This window comes from Macaca fascicularis, chromosome 1, assembly GCF_037993035.2.
Source record: "Macaca fascicularis isolate 582-1 chromosome 1, T2T-MFA8v1.1".
Lineage (NCBI taxonomy): Eukaryota > Metazoa > Chordata > Mammalia > Primates > Cercopithecidae > Macaca > Macaca fascicularis.
The window spans coordinates 60,370,551-60,387,032 of NC_088375.1; the positions used below are offsets into that span (position 1 = coordinate 60,370,551).

General features: G+C 52.5%; 1 protein-coding gene across 10 annotated transcripts in view; it reads right to left on the reverse strand.

The window, feature by feature from the left end:
• SYT2 (synaptotagmin 2) overlaps positions 1–16,482 on the reverse strand; it is a 120,278-nt gene that overhangs the window by 31,756 nt on the left and 72,040 nt on the right. Inside the window, exon 2 of one of the 10 annotated variants that reach the window (XM_074033112.1) lies at positions 5,852–5,934. The exons of the other annotated variants lie outside the window; for them this stretch is intronic. The gene's annotated coding sequence lies outside the window, so the exon portion shown is untranslated. The remainder of the gene's footprint in view (positions 1–5,851; positions 5,935–16,482) is intronic. 10 annotated transcript variants of the gene reach the window in all.

Sequence of the window (16,482 nt, forward strand, 5' to 3'; positions counted from 1 at the left end):
GTGGTGTGTGTGCGTAAGATGTGTGTGCTGCATGTATAGTGTGTAATGTGGGGGCTAGGGTGTGGGGGACAGTGGGGTGTGTGTATATAGTGTGAGAGGTGTGTGTGATGTAGGGGTGGTGTGGGTTGGGGTGGAGGGTCTAGTGGGGTGTCAGGGGGTATGTGGGTAGTGGTGGGTAGTGGCATATGTGTGGTGTGTACCTATGTGTGGTATGGGGGTATAGTTAGTGTGGGATGTGTGTCAGTGCGTCTGTGGTGTGTGTAATATGTGTATGTGTTGTGGTGTGTTGTGTGTAGTGAGGTATGTGTGTGGTGTGTAATAGGGTGTGTGTGGTATGTAATAGGGTGTGTGTGGTGTGTGTGTGGTGTGTCTAGTGTGTAGTAGGGTGTATATGTGTGGTGTGTGCATGTGGTGTATGTGGTGTGCAGTAGAGTGTGTGCGTGGTGTATGTCTGTGGGGCATGTGTGGTGTGTAGTAGGGTGTGTGTGTGGTGTGTGTCTCTGTGGTGTGTGTGGTTGTGGTAGGGTATGTGTGGTGTGTATCTGTGTGGTGTGTGGTAGGGTGTTTATGTGGTGTGGTGTGTGGCATGTAGTAGGGTATGTGTGGTGTGTATCTATGTGGTGTGTGTCTGGTGTGTGGTGTTTAGTAGTGTGTGTGGTGTGTAGTAGGGTGTGTGCGTGTTGTGTGTGTATGGTGTGTCATAGAGTGTGTGTGGTGTGTGGGTGTGGTGAGTAGTAGGGAGTATAAGATGTATGTGGTGTGTGTGTGTGGTGTGTGGTAGTGTGTTGTGTGTGGTGTGTGTACAGTGTGTGTGATGGGTAATAGGGTGTGTGGTGTGTGTGTGTGATGTGTAGTAGGGTGTGTGTGGTGTGTGTCTGTGTGATGTGTAGTAGGGTGTGTGTGTGGTGTGTAGTACTGTGTGGTATGTGTGTATGGTGTGTGTGATGTGTAGTAGGGTGTGTGTGTGATGTGTAGTAGGGTGTGTGTGTGGTGTGCAGCAGTGTGTGTTGTGTGTGGTGTGTGCATATGGTATGTGTGATGTGTAGTATGGTATGCGGGATGTGTGGTGTGTAGTAGGGCATGCATGTGGTGTGCATGTGTGTGGTGTGTAGTAGGGTGTGTGCAATGTGTGTGGTGTGTGTAGTAGGGTGTATGTGTGGTGTCTGTGTGGTGTGTAGTAGGGTGTGTGTGGCGTGTAGTAGGGTGTGTGTGGCGTGTAGTAGGGTGTGTGTGGTGTGTTTGTGTGATGTGTGTCATGTGTAATAGGGTGTGTGTGGTGTGTATCTGTGGTGTGTGTGGTGTGTGTGTGGTGTGTATGGCATGTAGCACAGCGTGTGTGTGGTATCTGTGTGGTGTGTAGTAGGGTGTGTGTGGTAGTAGGGTGTGTGTGGTGTGTCTGTGTGGTGTGTGTGGTGTGTGTCTTTGTGGTGTGTGTGGCATGTAGTAGGGTGTGTGGTGTGTCTGTGTGATGTGTGTCTGCATGGTGTGTGTCTGTGTAGTGTGGTGTGTGTCTTTGTGGGGTGTGTGGCATGTAGGTTGTGTGTGGTGTGTCTGTATGGTGTGTCTGGTGTGTCTGTATGGTGTGTCTGGTGTGTATTAGGGTGTGTGTGGTGTGTAGTAGGTTGTGTGTGTGGTGTGTGTATGGTCTGTGTGATGTGTAGTAGGGTGTGTGGTGTGTAGTAGGGTGTGTGGTGTGTGTCTGTGTGCTGTGTGTGGTGTGTATGGCATGTAGCACGGTGTGTGTGGTGTCTGGTGTGTATTAGGCTGTGTGTGGTGTGTAGTAGGGTGTGTGTGTGGTGTGTATTAGGGTGTGTGTGGTGTGTAGTAGGGTGTGTGTGTGGTGTGTGTGTGATGTGTGCCTGTGTGGTGTGTGGCATGTAGTAGGGTGTGTGGTGTGTGTGATGTGTATCTGTGTAGTGTGTGTGTCTGTGTGGCATGTGTGGTGTGTATAGTGTGGTGTATTTGTGGTGTGTATGGCATGTAGTAGGTTGTGTGTGTGGTATGTGTGTGGGGTGTGTGGTGTGTAGTAGGGTGTGTGTGTGGTTTGTGTGTGGTGTGTGTGGCGTGCAGTAGGATGTGTGGTGTGTGTGATGTGTGTCTGTGTAGTGTGTGTGTGTGGCATGTGTGGTGTGTGTAGTGTGGCGTCTTTGTGGTGTGTATGGCATGTAGTAGGTTGTGTGTGTGGTGTCTGTGTGGGGTGTGTGGTGTGTAGTAGGGTGTGTGGTTCGTGTGTGGCATGTAGTAGGGTGTGTGGTGTGTCTGTGAGGTGTGTATGTGTGGTGTGTGTCTGTGTGGTGTGTGTGGCATGTAGTAGGGTGTGTGTCTGTGTGGTATGTGTTGTGTGTAGTAGGGTGTGTGTGTGGCATGGGCTGGGAGTGTAAGGGGAGGGGGCATTGCCAGTGTGCGGGGAGGAGGACAGGGGCGCGGGCAGGAGCAGGGGCAGGGGCAGGAGCAGGAGCCCTGGCTGGGTGGCAGGTGCCCCGGCTCAAGCTGCAGGAAAGTAGCTGGAGAGACCACCGCCTCCTCCCCAGCCCACTTCCTCCCCAGCCCACTTCCTCCCCACAGCCCGGCCCGGCGGGGCGAGGAGACCTAGTGGTGCCCCCTGCTGTGCGTCCAGGAGCCTGCCGCCTGCCTCCAGCCCCATCTCCACCCAAGCCAGGCCCACGCCCTCCGCACACAGCCGCACCACAGCCAGGCTTCACTGCCTCCCAGGCCCAGTCAATGCTCACACCCTGGAAAGGAGGAGGTGGGCAACCGGTGGGAGGCTGGAGGCAGAAGGAGGCTCCATTAACCCAGTAATGGAGCAGGACATCAGCACCGTGGCATCTGCTAGCTGGCAGCACCGGGAAGGGGGTCCTGTTTCCATCTCTCAGGCCCAGCTGAGATGGGTGACAGCAGCCAGTGCAGGGACATGGCAGAGAATGCCAGAAAGGCTGTGTATGTGTATGAACACCATCTCTGAATGTATAAACATGCATGAACTGGCACTGTGAACATGAATGCAAGCAAACATTGTGTGCAAGTGCGTTACACTGCCATATGTGGGAATGTGAGAAGCCCTAGGGAAGGGAGGGCTGGAGGTCTCGGGCCACACCACTTGTCCAGGAAGCTGAGGTGATAGCTACAGGCCCTGTATGTGGGTAATGGGAGGGGGTGGACTACGGTGCGGGTCAACTTACAGCCTCGGGGGTGGAAGAGACCACAGGGTCACCAGCCCCCACCCTCCCTCTGCAGCAGCGGCATCTCTTGCCAGACCCTCTGTCTCCAAAGGTGGCACGAGGTCGGGGACCTGAAAGAGGTATCAGGAGACCTGGTTTCTCTCCCCTTCTTTCCATCCTTTGGAAAGTGGCTTTGCATCTCCCAAGATAGCCTCTCAGCTTTCATTTTTATGTTTTTGAGACAGGGTCTCACTCTGTCGCCCAGGCTGGAGAGCAGGGATGCAATCACAGCTCACTGCAGCCTCCACCTCCCAGGCTCAAGGGATCCTCCTGCCCCAACCCCCATGAGTAGCTGGGACTATAGGGGCACCACCATGCCTGGCTATTTTTTATAGAGAAGGGGTCTCACTATGTTGCCCAGGATGGTCTCAAACTCCTGGGCTTAAGCAATCCACCTGCCTCAGCCTCCCAAAGGGCTGAGATTACATGCCTGAGCCACTGCATGCAGCCTAGATAGCCTCTCAGCTTTTAAAACCCAGCGTTCTGAGATGCTTGGAGAGTTCTACCTCTGAAGGTGAGTGGCACAAAGGGTGGTGGGGTCATGAGAGAATGCAGGCTTTAGAACAGCTGGGGCTGCTTTCCAACCTGACACTTAGCAGCTCTGCAGCCCTGGGAGATGAGTTCATTTCCCTGGGATCATTTCTTAGCTACAAACCAAGGGTCAAGTGCCTGCCTCACAGGGATGTTATGAGGATTGAAGAGGCCACGTGTGCTGGCACAAAGTGCACCCTAAATAAATACTCATTTCCTTTCCTCGGTTCTCCTCTCAGTGGGGCTAGGCTGAGTCCATGCTGACCGTGGACTCAAGGACAGACCTTGTGTTCCCCACAACGAGGGCTGCAGTGCTCACCAAGCCAGGGGTTCTGAGCCAGCCCAGGAGGGCAAGGGTTGCTGCAGAGGTTGTGCGGCTGGGGAGCCTGAGGCCCAGAATTCTCTTCCCTGGCTCTGTGTGTTCCTCTCGCAGAGACTGTGCCACTTCTGCCTGGTGTCAAAGGTACTTGTATAAGCAGCTCAGGTCCCAGAGGACCACTAGGGCTGTGAGGTGGGAACATGTCTTGTTTATGACTGCATTTCCTGCCAGCTCCCAGAGCAGCAGCTTGATTGCCGAGCCTGGCAGCAGGTCACAGAGGAGGTGGGGGATCTCACCAGGCACTGCCCCCCAACTCTGGCAACCTCCGTCCCATCAAGCTCCCTGCCAAAGGACAGAAGAGAAACCCCAAAGGTGAAAAAGGCACCCTGTCTAGGTCAGACCCTGACACCCAGGGCCTGAGTGGTCATGGGGCGGGGTGTGAACAGGCAGGTGCACTGCCTTGCGGGACTCCACTATAGGCAGGCGGGCCCATGGCTCCCCAAGGGGAAAGGAGGTCCAGTGCAGCTCAGGTTCTCCAGAGAGTAATGCGCAAAGGAAGGGTATGAAGACCACTTCCCTGGTTAATGAGGGGCTCACCAAGAATTGTCTGCCTTACCCAACCTTGAAAATAACCCCGAGCCTGTTTAATTGCTTAAAAATCCACTCTCATCTGATCTTCACTTTCCTTTCCTCCAAATCCTGTGGCAAGCTCCATGCTAAGTGCTGGGAATACAAGATGAATAAAACCCAACCCCATTCCGAAGCAGCTCACGGGGAGATGACAGAGCTCAGGCCTTTGGGAGGTGCAGCAGATGTGGTTCTGCCCCTTGACAGAGGAGACAACTAAGGCTCAGAGATCAGCTTGCCCAAGGCCTCACGGTGCACTTGAACCCTGACTTCCTAGCACCCAGCCCAGGGCTCTTTCCTTCCCAACAAAGAGCCCCAGCGAGCTCCTCAAGCACACTGGGAAGGTGGGTCTAACGGGAAGATCACAAAGGCACTGGGCTCAGAGGTAGGTGCCGGAGGCAGGGAGGGAGGCCACGGTGCCCACTCCGTGCCAGCAGCGTATTCATTTCATCCGCGCCCTGTGAGGTGGGGACTGTGATTCCCATTTTGTAATTGAGGAAACTGGGCCTCAGGGGGAGTGAAACAGGTGGTTCGCTCACAGCACCCTTCCCCAGAGGATGGAAAGAACTGTACTCGAAGGTAGCAGAGTAGCTCGCTTTGGGCCACACCGGGACCTGGGAGAGGTCATGAGACATCTGGGAAGCCCAGCCTGCTCTCGGTGGGAGCTGGGAGCCAGCACCCAGGCAGGGAGCCGGCCAAGGAAGGTGCAGTCTGGTCCTCCCATTTCCAAGAGCACCTCCATCCTTCCAGATGCTGGCCAGGCCCCAGGGACAGAGATGTGCCCATCACTCTTCAGACAGAGATGCCCATTATCACCAACACCTCTGACAGCTCATGGTCTCCAGAAACTAAAGTGGAGCATGCAAGTCCCGGGGGCACAATTAGGTGCTCCGAAGAAGCCAGCTCTCTCCTGCCTGACCGGGGGCTGGGACAGACATGGGAGATAGGGGCCAGGAGGGATGAACCATCACCTCAAAGCACCCATGGGCTGGAGGAGGGGAGCAATGAGGGGGAGAATTCCAAATTGGAAAGTCTCAACTTGGAATTCTATGTGGATCCAAACCTAGAAGACAGCTCTGCTGAGGAAAAGGAGCAAGTGAAACACCAGGTGCAGCCAAGTGGAGTGAATTAGCACCTGGGCTCTGGGCAGACTGACCTGGATTGGAGTCTCGGCTCTCCCACTTTTAGCCATGGGAACTTGAGCAGGTTGCTTAACCTTTCTGGGCCTCAGCACTCCATCTGCAAAATGGGAATGATAACGGAAGCTGCCGCACAGGGCTGCGAGGCTTAGGAGCACTGTATGGCATTATGTCCATGGCTGGTTCCTGAGCCAGGCTGGGCATGGGCCTGTCAGAAGCACACGGGGATGGCTCCAGTGAAGTGGTGGGGCAGCCTCTCTGCTAACCTCCTATTAAGGACCAGGTTAAGCCAACACCCTTTTTTTTTTTTTTAATTTCCTGGGATAATTCAGGTCTCTCTTAATAAATGGTCCTCCTTCTACCCATGCCTTTAGCTCCAGCCCAGACAGCCTTCTTGATACCCACCTCTGGGCCAAGTCCTCTCTTCTGAGACCATCCTGGGCAACTATGTTGCACTATCCCTGGCTTCTTTCCTGGTCTGTGGTTGTCAGACACCCACCCAAGTGGACGTCTCTTGCCTGGAGACTGGACAGCCTCTTCCAAGCCCACCTCATCTCCTCCTCCTAAACCTTGGCCCCTGCTGCTCTTCCAGGAAGCCTTTCCTCAGGGGCCGCCTGGCTCTAGGCGCCTTTGCCGTGTGGTTCTCAGCAGAAGCGCCTGTGCATCATGGGAAAGCCGGCTGGCGATGGGATGCACGGCGCTCCATTAGGGTCTGCACTGGAGTGCAAGCCAGGACACTGCACTATCCCCGGCTTCTTTCCTACCCCCGTGTCCAGACACTGCCAAGCCTTTCCCCCTCCTCCAGCCCCCCTTCCCCAATACTCAGGCCTCTCAGCAGCCGCGGCTTCTCCAACCGTGGCTCCTGAGTCTCTATTTTGGTTGCTCAAGTTTTCAAGTTCTCATTTGTGGGTATCTGACCGCATCCTCCTCTCAGAAGTCAGCAGAGTCTAGCTGTTCTTCCTCTAGCTGCCACTCCCATCCTATATATGACAACACTGGGATGTGAAGAGGTGAGGTTGCCCAGACTCCCCAAGGATGTCCCAGTCAAAACCTGCCCCTAGTGTGGTGGCTCACGCCTGTAATCCCGGCACTTTGGGAGGTTGAGGCCAGCCTGGGCAGCACAGTGAAACCCCATCTCTACAAAAAATTTAAAAATTCAGCAGGCATGGTGGTGCGTGCCTGTAGTCCCAGCTGCTCAGGAGGCTGAGGTGGGAGAATCACTGGAGCCCAGGAGTTTGACATTAGGTGAGACCGAGCCATGCCAGCGGGCCAGCCAAGCGGCCATACCCAGCAGGCAGCTGGGCGGGCAGGTGAATTGCTCAGAAGTGACGCCAGAAGTCACTAGCACAAAAGAATAATCCACTGGGGAGAGTGTGGGCATCAGAAGAAATCCAGAGATGGGCTTCTAGAAATATCAGCATTTGGAGGATTTGTAGAGAAAGAGGAAAGCCAGGGAGATTGGGGAATGACCAGGAATGGGAGGAAAGCTCTGAAGAACAGAAAAGGACTCCATGGCCATACAGCTGTTACACTGGAGGGGCAGGCAGGGGCTGGGAGGGGACAGGGATCCTTCTGGGGAATTTCTTTGGTGATTATACAGGTGCATATACCCATAAGTTGTGCACTTTGCTGAATCTAGGTTATAACTCCATCAAAAGAAAAATGAATGTGCACAGCAGAAAGAGCTGGGGGCTGACCCCTGGCTCCCACACACTCTGGCTTGAGCAGGTGCTGGAGGACACCATGGAGAGAGGGAACATAGATCCTAATGGAGCGCCGTGCATCCCATCGCCAGCCGGCTTTCCCATGATGCACAGGCGCTTCTGCTGAGAACCACAGGGCAAAGGCACCTAGAACCAGGCGGCCCCTGAGGAAAGGCTTCCTGAAAGAGCAGCAGGGGCCAAGGTTTAGGAGGAGATGAGGTGGGCTTGGAAGAGGCTGTCCAGTCTCCAGGCAACAGACGTCCACCTGGGTGGGTGTCTGACAACCACAGACCATGATGGGACTCCTCACAGCCACCACCCTGGAAAGCGCAGGGATGACAGCTGACTTGGGAAGGTGATGACACAGCCGAACACACTCCTGGCTCCAGAGAAGCCCTCCACAGAGCCTGACCTAGCGCAGGAGAGCCTCCCTGGTCCAGGACGCCAGAGGCCTCTAGGCTTTTCCTCATAGGAGCAGAAGCATCGTTCCCCACCACGGGCCCCAACAAACATTTGAGAAGGGGCCACTGCCCTGCCTAGCAGTAAAATACACAGGGCTCTGGCCTCCCTGCTCTGGGCCAGAGGAGAGGGGGAATGGAAGTGGGCAGAGGACTGTCCTTCATATGACCACTGGTGACAAACACTGTGTCCTGCAGAGCACGGCCCAGAATAAAGCACCTCCACCCACACACACAGCATTCGGCAGCTGCAGGGCCCAGCCTCACACCATTTCTGAAGGTCGACACACAGCACATATCACAGCCGAGGAAACTGACAGTCAGAGAGAGGAAGGGACTTGTCCGAAGTGACAGAGTAAGAAGCCTGCCTCCCAATCCAGTGCTCTTCCAAGCTGGCAAAATCCTGAGCCTCGGAGAGGCTTAAAGAGCTGCCTGCCTACCAAAGCCGGCATGGGTGAGCATCTGTGGCTCTCTGGAACCGCACGGAGTTCCCATCACCCTGCGGATGACCCCTGCTCGGAGCTGTGACTATAAGTGGAATTCCCGGGGTAGCTCCCATCAGACGCTGACTCCCTGGAGCTGGCAACAGAGGGCCGGCATATAACCGTCCCTGTAGACGGAGCTAGCGTGCAGCAGGGTTTCTGATGTTCTGCCGCAGGCTCACTTCGCACTTGAGAAGCAGGAATGACTTCAGTTTTTTTCTAGCAGCTTCTCAGCTCTTCCCAGTGGCCCCTCCCCCAAGCAAAGTCCCCTGAGAAGAAAAAATCACACCACATCTTTGTGGATCAGCGGTGCCTCTGCCCCTACCCACGACACCACGCGTGGTTCCTCATGAAGAGTGACTTGTGGCTCCTTCGCAGCAGTGCAGGCTGGAGGCAGAAGATGGACGAACCCACTGCTGGGGTCTCGTCTCTTCATGTGAGAAAATAGATTTAGGCTCAAACCGAAGGAGGGTTTTTGCACAGTCAGCACCACCCATTGATGGGTTCATGGTCCCAGGAGGTAATGAGTGCTCCATCATTGGGAGCATTCAAGCTGAGGTTAGCACACTATTGGGAGGGATGTTATAGACAGGACTCAGGTAAGGGGACACAGCGTTGGCCTAGATGAAACTTGAGGTCCCCCTTCCAACCCTGAGAAGAAACCCTGTCTCTACTAAAAATACATCTAAATCTCTGACATCTCTATCCCAGTCCTTGCTGCCGACTGGCCTCATTCGCCAGGCCCTGCTGGTTTGCCAGGCAGTTTGTCCTCAAGGAGAAGTAGCTGCCAATTACATGGGGACCACAAGAGTTTCCTTTATGACATCACCACCCTGCAGGAAGGGGCTGAGGTGGGATAAGAGGGGAGAAACAAGACAGAAGGCGGCACCGGAGAAGGGGCCAGCTCCTGAGGGCCTGGAATCTGCAGTGTTGCCACCACTAGGTAATTTGTGGGGCACACTGCTGTAGGGGTCTGAGGAAGCCACATCTGGGCCCAGAAGGGAAACAGCCCAGTTCTGGCCTCCTGACTGGGGTGGGGGACTGTCAAGGGAAAAATGAGCCCAACCTAGCTCTCTGAGGTTCGTTAGAGAAAAAGGTGAATGTTGAAGACGTGTCATGGCAGGCAGCTCATTAAGCCCACGGAGCTTAAAAATAGTGAGACACACAGGCATTGGGGGATGGAGAGCTGGGGCTGAGACTCCAGCTCATCACACTACAGGCAAGAACAGCAAACCTGGGAGAAACCGACTCTACAACCAGTGGAAGAAAGGCTGTGTAGCCATCGCCGGATCCCTGGGTAAGCCTGGAGCCCAGGTCTACTGGAAATGTCAGACCCTGTTCTGTCGATGAGAAGACTAAGCCCAGAGGAGGGCGTTCCCAGGCATTATCCAACAGGCTCCACTGTTCTCCATGCAGGGGAAGAGAGAAGACCCAGAGACACAGACCTGCCCCGAGGAATCCAGAGCCCAGCTGCCCAGAGAGGCTCCACCTGATTTCCCTGGGTCTGGGCACCCCCTTAAAAGCCCTTTATGCCATCTTTCCTTTCAGTCAAGTGACACAGGCTTTGGGACCAGACAGCCTTTGCTCAAATCCTTCCACTGTTATCTCCCGGCTTGGTGGCCTTGGAGGTATTATTTCCCTGTCCTGGATGTGCTTCCTCTTCTATAAAGCAGAGACACTACAAATTCCCACCACAGAGGGGTAAATGCACCATCCTGTATGTTATGTGCTTGGCACAGGACCTGCGGTGCAGGAGGCACTCTGACCGGTGGGATCCAGGAAGTAAGGAATATGGACTAAAGGGAGGGCCAAGGAAAAGTTTACAGGATGTGGCCTTGCAGTTGGAAGATGCAGACGCGCCTTGCTTGGTGCTGCCAGGTTGGGTTTGCAGAATGCAATGAATGCTCTTGCTGACTAAGGATGCGGAAAAGTGAACTGGGGAATCATGACCTAGGGGAAGCCACTAGGTCAAATACTGATCCCTATTTAAGTCAACTAACATACGCTGGGCACCCAGTGGTTGCCCAGCACTTTCCCATCAATGATCCCAAACCAGGATCTAGGTAGGCCAAGCCTCCAAAGGCGGCTGGGTAGTTCAATGGAATGAGGGCTGCAGGGACTCCAGAGGGAGCAGGACTCCAGAGAAGGGGAGCCGGGGAAGACTGAGGGGATGTGTAGGTGAAGTGGCTCTCTTCTGGCTCAGAGAATAGACGGTCCTCAGCCCACACCAAGGGCTCTATAATAGAAGGGAGGCCTAGAGTGGGTTCTCCCCTCTCCCCGTCTTCATCCCACTCAGCCCCTACCTGGCCTTGAGCACACTGGGTAGGAGAAGTGTTGCTGAGCACAGCAGTGACCTGAGGCCCTGGGCACCCATCCCAGCTTAGCTCCCCAGGGGGCTCCGGATGCTGAGGAAGAACATAGAACTTGTATAGGATGGGAGAGCTGGAAGGAAACTTAGGATCAATTGTTCCAGCCCCTAAATGAACACTGGGGAAACCCAGAGACAGAGAAAGGAAATTACTACCCCTTCCAAACCAGTGAGAGAGCCAGAGCTAGAATCCAGGGCTCTTTCCATGATATTGCACCTCCCATCTCAGCCCTGTCTCTTAGGAAATGCCATGTTGAAGCTTTAGATATTGGGGAAATTTAACTGAGGCTCAAAGGGACACAAATTCCCTAAAGCCACATGGTGAGTCAGACATCGAAATGCAAAGTGTCTGGTCCTTTCCCAGCATCCAACAAAATTTTCTTGGGCACCTACTACAGTCAGGCTGGGAGCACTTTCAGACATTCTCTCACTTAAACCTCCCATGTGGGAGCAAGCTGGTGGCAGAGTGAAGGGCCAGAGGCCAGGGTCCAAATCCTGGCTCTCTTAGCTGAGTCTCCTTGGACAAGTCCCTTGATGTCCTTCAAATGATGCCTCCATTTCTTCACTTTTTAAGAGGGAGATACATAATAGTACCTACCTCATAGAGTATAGTGATAATTAAAGGAGATTATCCACACAAAATACTTAGAACAGAGCCTCATAATATAAATATGCCATTTAAAAATAAGTATACCAGCCAGGCATGGTGGCTCATGCCTGTAATTCCAGCACTTTGGGAGGCCAAGGCAGGTGGATCACCTGAGGTCGGGAGTTCGAGACCAGCCTGACCAACATGAAGAAACCCTGTCTCTACTAAAAATACAAAATTAGTTGGGCACGGTGGCACATGCCTGTAATTCCAGTTACTTGGGAGGCTGAGGCAGGAGAATCACTTGAACCTGGGAGGCGGAAGTTGTGGTGAGCCAAGATCGTGCTATTGCACTCCAGCCTGGGCAATAAGAGTGAAACTCTATCTCAAAAAAAAAAAAAAAAAAAAAAGAAAAAGTATACCATTTGACAATCCTAGGCATATACCCAAGAGAAATGAAAACACATATCCTTATGAAAATCCTTCCACAAATGTTCATAGCAGCGTTATTCAGAGTAGCTGAAAAATGGAATCAACTAAATGTCCATCAACTGATGAATGGAGAAATAAAACGCAGTATATCCACACAATGGAATGTTATTTGGAAATAAAAAGAAATAAAGTACCGATACATGCTTCAACGTGGCTAAACCTTGAAAGCATTATGTGAGTGAAGGAAGCCAGTCACAAAAGACCATGTATTATATAGTTCCATCTAAATAAAATATCCAGAAGGTGCAATTTCATAGAGACAGAAGGTAGATGATTAGTTGGCTAAGGCTGGGAGGAACGGAAGAATCAAGGGTGACTGCTAATATGTATGGAGTTCTTTTTTAGGGGTGAAAAAATGTTCTGAAATTAGATTGTGGTGATGGTTGTGCAATTCTGTGAATATATTAAAAACTATTGAATTGTGCACTTACATGGGTGAATTGTATAGTATGTGAATTATATCTTAATAAAGCTGTTTTTAAAAAGTAAATATATATTTAGGAACTTTCATAAATAAGATAGTAAATCATATCCATTCCAATTTAATGATAAGGCTCAGAGCGAGTCAGTAACTTGCCCAAAGCCCCATGGCTAGTAGGCTGCAGGACCTGACTTTGGACTTTGTGTTGTTTGGACTCCTTGTCAGGAGTCTGACAACACAAAGCTTGACTCCTGTCAAGTTCCTAAGACCTGATCCAGCCCAGACTCATGGAGAGCAGGTCTGCCCTTATGTATCTTGGGGAAAGCCTCCATTCCCTGTCCCAATGAGGCCATTCAAGAAGTTCTCCCCGCCCTCTAATCTAAACCCATTCAACTTACAAGGGATGATGTTCAGGGGGATTTGAGGTCAGGAACAGGGTCACAGGAGACAGGCACTGGAAGGGAAACCTACATTTCTAGCCAATTCTGGATGTCTTCTTTAGGGAAGCCTGGGGAAGGGGGCTGATGAAATATAGTGGACTTCAAGACATGAGCCCACAGTTGATTTTGGGGGTGACCTTGGCCAAAAAATCTCAGCTCTGGGGTTCTTGGTAAAATGATATTCAGGAAGAATCTCTAGGGAAAGCTCCAGAAGCAGACATTTCTAAGGCCATTTCTAAAGTGGCCTTCCCTCTGCATATTCACAACTCACCCCAGATGACCAGGTGGGAAGTCTGTAGGGCAGTGGGCATCACTTGGTTGCTTGCTTGGCTATACACAGGCTGGCCACTCCCATGGTTCTTGGCAGAGGATACTGGGGCCAAACCATGAGGCCCTAACCTAACCATCAATCCAATACTGTGAGCAGGTCAGACTGGCTCTTCCTCCCAGTCAGGAAGGAGGCAAGAGGAGGAAGCGACAAGGGCACTAACAGTCAGGGTCCTTGTCTTACCTGGCAGGAAAGATGCTGACTGTGATATTGACTCAATGTGCTGCTTCTGGTCAGCCCCTGCCTGCCTCCCTGCACTGTGGATAGTCTGGTTGCAGGTGGTAGGGGAAGGAGCTCCCACTTTTCACAACCCAGGGAAGGTATCACCTCCGTCTGTCTGGGGCTCATGGCCAGGGTGTCCCAGCTTGAAGGAGAGGTTCTCCTGCCCCCTTCTCTGCTTGTACAACTATAGACTGCATTCAGAAACACGCCTTCTCCCTTGCTAAGGAGCATTAGGAGATGCAAAACCACCATCCTTTTTCCAGGTGAAATAAGGAAGAAGAGAAAATGAGGAGGGCCATATTCAGCTCAGAGCCACCCAGAGTCCAAGTGGCCTCACTGGGAGAGCAGTCCACTGGGTCTGGTGCCATTGGCAGAAAGCCCAACATGCCAGGACCTCAGCCAGAAAGCCAGCATGTACTCCAGAGCAGGGGCAGGAAGAGGCCAACCTGTGCATCCGCTATGCTCACTGGCTTTTTCAGACCATCATCCACCTCATTTGATTCCAGGACATCTTGGGAGAAGTGAGGAAGACAGGCATCCCTCTCCACATTTTTTAATGGGGACCACTGAAGTCCAAGAGATAGGGAAAACCCGCTCGCCTGGGGCGATGTGCAGTAACTTAATAGTGGGTTCACTGGGTTGTACATTCTCCTCATTAAAGCCAATCATATCCCTGCCTTGCCCACTCCCAGCTCTGCTGCTAAGCTTATCTACAAAATATCCGTCAGTTTTCAGAAACACCATAACAACACTCTTTATAGCACTTGATAGTGAAATCTGTATAACACAGTGTGTCAGGCACTGCCTATTCTTAGAGCTATATGTAAATAGTCATACATCAAATCCTCATGCCAACCTGATGGCAAGCTATTTCATTTCCATTTTACAGATGAGGAAACTGAGGTAACAAGTGTTTAAATAACTTAGCCAAAGTCCCACAGATAAAAAACTGGAGGAGCTGGCATTTGAATACAGGCAACCTAGCCCTAGCACCTGAGGTTTAACCACTGTACAACAGTGCCAAGCACATACAAGTACAAGGCTCCACATGTTCCAAGTCACACTAAGACATGGACTAGGGGCTGGGCAGATGGTTCACACCTGTAATCCCAGCACTTTTTGGAGGCTGAGATAGGAGGATTACTTGAGCCCAGGAGTTCGAGCCCAGCCTGGGAAACATGGTGAAACTCTGTCTCTACCAAAAAATAATTAAAAAAAAAAAAAAAGAAACACCTCCCAAAACAAAAATTATCCAGGCATGGTGGTGCACACCACAAGCTATGTGGGAGGCTGAGGTGGGAGGATCACTTGAGCCTCAGGAGGTGGAGGCTGCAGTGAGCCATGATCACACCACTGCACTCCAGCTTGGGCGACAGAGTGAGACCCTGTCTCAAAAAACCTGAAAACCAAACCAAAAACCATGGACTGGGGCGCAGCTCAGGACAAAGTACACATGCAGGAAGTCCACATAAGTCCAGGAGCTGGACTGTGCTCTCACCCAGGCAACCATGTGCTGGGGGCGGGGACGGGGGACAGGCTGCAATCTGTCTCTGAGCAGCCGGCTGCCCTCAAGTCCCAGCCCAGCCCAGCCCAGCAGTGGGGAGCAGGTTGAAGGCAGGCTTGGAGCTGGCAGGCTCTGTCTGCCCCGCTGTGAGCGGCAGCGTTGAGAGACTCTCCTGCCGGCTGCTCATAGGTGCTGCAGTATCTCTCCTGGCTGTAGGGCTGGCTGGGTTAAGGCAAGGCCAAGGGCCCTCCTTGTCCCCTTTCACCTTCTGTCCCTCCCTCAGTGCCCAGGGCCAAACTAAGGGCTTAGGAAGCTACTCTGGCTTTCTGGTCTCCAAGGACTGCCAGCCCTGATGATCAATTTGGTGGCTGTGGGACCAGGTTTAGGCTTGGGTGGCAGCACTGACCTCCAGGAATGTCACTGTGGCCCCTTCAGGGACAGGTAACAAACCTGGCTCATTCCCAAGACAGTAAGGAGGTCCAGTGGATCAGCTCCCACAGTTGTCCACCTAGTAGATTTGCCAACAGCGGGCAATTCCCCTGGTAGGAAGTCCTTCTTGTACCTCACATGAGCCCTTCCTGCTGCAGTATAGCCCCAGTACCTTCTACTAGAAACCCTTCTGCTTCCAAATGCACCCTTTGTTAAACTGCTAAGCTGTGATTCCATGAGCAACGCAGCCATCGCAAAAGCCACTGAAGCAGACGGCAGCTGCTACAGGGTTCAAGAATTCCACTCCGGCTGGGGAAGGCTGTGGGCTTTGCCCCTCCTCTCCTCCCTCCCAGCCCCTCCCCAATCTCAGGACAGACAGAAAAGAGGAGCAGGATGTGGAGAAGAAAAATGGAAAGATAACAAAACAAAAGCAGAAAAAAAAATTCACAGCCTCTCTTGACCTGCCAAGGACTTTTTCCACATCTTTCCCTAGGCTCGGGGACCCAGATAAGGAAGCGAGCCTTTCTCACAGCTTCTGCAGCTTCTGCCTGAGAGACCCGCTCAATGGGCCATCTGCTCGGAGGCCTTTCTGCAAAAGCTTCAAAAGTTCCATTTCTCCAGGGAGCTGGAAGCTGGGGAGGTGTCAGCTCCAAACAATAAGGGAAATTTATTAGGGATCAGGGCTTCTGGGAGGATGGTGCCTGTGAATGGGGCCGGATGCACTCCAAGATACAAAGGGTTATTTAATGTGGAACATCCAAAGGCTCCTTTAGAAGTCAAATCCTCACAACCAAGGCCCTACACGCTGCAGTCTTCCTTTTCAGAATGACTCCCCACCACCCTACCCTGTTAGCCCCTACCCACCCCATCCCAAGTCAGACTTACTCCCTATCCTTTGCCACTGGGCAAATATTGACTTTCTTTCACTCAGCCTTGTCAATGGAAGTGAGACCACTGGGGCTGGCTATTGTCTCCCTCCTCTCTCCTCTCAGAGGGCAAAGCAGGCTGTCAGCCTCAACAGCTCTGAGCAGGGGCCAACTGAGACAAGCTGAGAAAGCAAAGCGTGGTCTTGGAAGTAATATTTCTGTCTTTTGGTCTTTTGTCTTTCTGTCCTCCCTCCCTTCCCCAAGCCCATCTGGGTTTATTTTTTTCACATTTGGCTATCCTGCTGCCCTGTCTGGCTCAAGAGCAGCAGCGTGGCATAGCTGGCAT